Source organism: Schistocerca americana, chromosome 6 (genome assembly GCF_021461395.2).
Source record: "Schistocerca americana isolate TAMUIC-IGC-003095 chromosome 6, iqSchAmer2.1, whole genome shotgun sequence".
Classification (NCBI taxonomy): Eukaryota; Metazoa; Arthropoda; class Insecta; order Orthoptera; family Acrididae; genus Schistocerca; species Schistocerca americana.
In genome coordinates this window covers 288,932,080-288,934,579 of record NC_060124.1, presented here as the reverse complement: position 1 = coordinate 288,934,579, position 2,500 = coordinate 288,932,080, and positions in this window count along the sequence as shown.

Genomic DNA, 2,500 nt, shown 5'->3' with positions numbered 1-2,500 from the left:
TAGGCAACACTACACTAATTTAACGCGTCGTATGACAATTACAGAGCGGGTTAAGGCCCAACGTGTGTTGGGTTAAGGCCCAACGTGTGTTGGGTTAAGGCCCAACGTGTGTTGGGTTAAGGCCCAACGTGTGTTGGGTTAAGGCCCAACGTGTGTTGGGTTAAGGCCCAACGTGTGTTGGGTTAAGGCCCAACGTGTGTTGGGTTAAGGCCCAACGTGTGTTGGGTTAAGGCGCAACATAGGTTAGGTTAAGGCGCAACATAGGTTAGGTTAAGGCGCAACATAGGTTAGGTTAAGGCGCAACATAGGTTAGGTTAAGGCGCAACATAGGTTAGGTTAAGGCGCAACATGGGTTAGGTTAAGGTACAATATGGGTTAGGTTAAGGTACAATATGGGTTAGGTTAAGGTACAATATGGGTTAGGTTAAGGTACAATATGGGTTAGGTTAAGGTACAATATGGGTTAGGTTAAGGTACAATATGGGTTAGGTTAAGGTACAATATGGGTTAGGTTAAGGTACAATATGGGTTAGGTTAAGGTACAATATGGGTTAGGTTAAGGTACAATATGGGTTAGGTTAAGGTACAATATGGGTTAGGTTAAGGCGCAACATAGGTTAGGTTAAGGCGCAACACAGGTTAGGTTAAGGCGCAACACAGGTTAGGTTAAGGCGCAACACAGGTTAGGTTAAGGCGCAACACAGGTTAGGTTAAGGCGCAACACGGGTTAGGTTAAGGCGCAACACGGGTTAGGTTAAGGCGCAACACGGGTTAGGTTAAGGCGCAACACGGGTTAGGTTAAGGCGCAACACGGGTTAGGTTAAGGCGCAACACGGGTTAGGTTAAGGCGCAACACGGGTTAGGTAAAGGCGCAACACGGGTTAGGTTAAGGCGCAACACGGGTTAGGTTAAGGCGCAACACGGGTTAGGTTAAGGCGCAACACGGGTTAGGTTCAGGCACAATACGGGTTAGGTTAAGGCACAATACGGGTTAGGTTAAGGCACAATACGGGTTAGGTTAAGGCACAATACGGGTTAGGTTAAGGCACAATACGGGTTAGGTTAAGGCACAATACGGGTTAGGTTAAGGCACAATACGGGTTAGGTTAAGGCACAATACGGGTTAGGTTAAGGCACAATACGGGTTAGGTTAAGGTACACATTGTTGTAAGGAAAGGTGTTTTGGGGGGGGGGGCCGGTTTGTTGATTGTGATTATCGTAAGTAAATGACTGCGGCATCATCTGATTTGCCATGTCAGGGTGCACCTTTGGCTCATGACAGGCGGCGCTCTGATTCCATGCTTGTGGCAGACCTGTGTCTTTCATTCCTGCCATTGTTTGTGTGCTGTGACAGGAGGCAGTATTGTGATGTTGGGTGTACCCCTGTGTAGGACATGTGTGGGTGTTGGTGGCTTAGCTGAGCAATGGTGGTTGTCGGAAGGGTGGGATATTCTGTTTTGTGAGTGGACCTCCCGGTCTGGTTATGATAGTGTGGATTGTCTAATGTGGCGGAGAGGATGCACTGGGTGTTGTTCCATGCTGGTGCTTACATATTGTCTCTGTGCCTGTTACAGGCAGAGAGTAGTGCGTGATAAGAGTGTCTGGCTGACGTGTGGTTGTGATTGTGAGCAGAGTCTTTCAGCATGTATACGGACAGTTGTATACATTATCTGTATTTTGATGGCTCTATCTATTACTAATCAGCGCCGTGTATACGTTTCATCCGGTTCCAGTCGAAACTGTTGTATCTCTGTACATTAGTGACACGGCGAGGCCGCCACGTAGTTACTCGTCTCGGCAGCTTCCACCGGTGTATGGCAAATGATTATAAGGAATCAGTCTAGTCGTCAATACCGATAGTGTGACGTCACATGTCTGGGGTGGGGGACGCTGCGCCCTTCCGGTGGGTCATGGCCTAGGAAGACTCTTCCCACGCAGGGGGGGCTTGGACTGTCATTGACTCTTCCGAGTAATATACTTGCCGTACGTTTTTGCGACTGCGAGTGCAACGCTCACCGGTACCGACATGGATGGAGCGCCTCCTAGCTGCCGCTGAGCATCTGCATTCGTACAGAGAGCAACGCGATCGCGTCTGTAGCTCGTACGTGGTACAGCTCGCAGCTCATGTATATGGACAGCGGGAATGTCGCATATTGGACATAACTCTTCATGAAACGCACGTTATAGGGGTGGATTGCACATTGCGAGTGCGAGCAAAGTCCGCCGTTCATCCGCTGGAGTTGCGAGTTGGGCGGTTGGGGTGGGGCACGAACGGGTGCAGGTGGAGTGATTGCCGGTCCACGACTTCGTGCGGCAGAGGCGCTGGCGTTGGGGTGCTGTTGTCGACAGAGGATGCAGGCTTTGTGGGTGGGGTCGAAAGAAGGGCACTGTGGGCCCATGGCTGTCTTAGTCGGCTTGGCGTCTCATAGATGACGGTATCGTCGTTGCAGGAGGTCATGTTGCGGGAGACCTACAGATGGCGGTATGTTTTGCGGTGCGC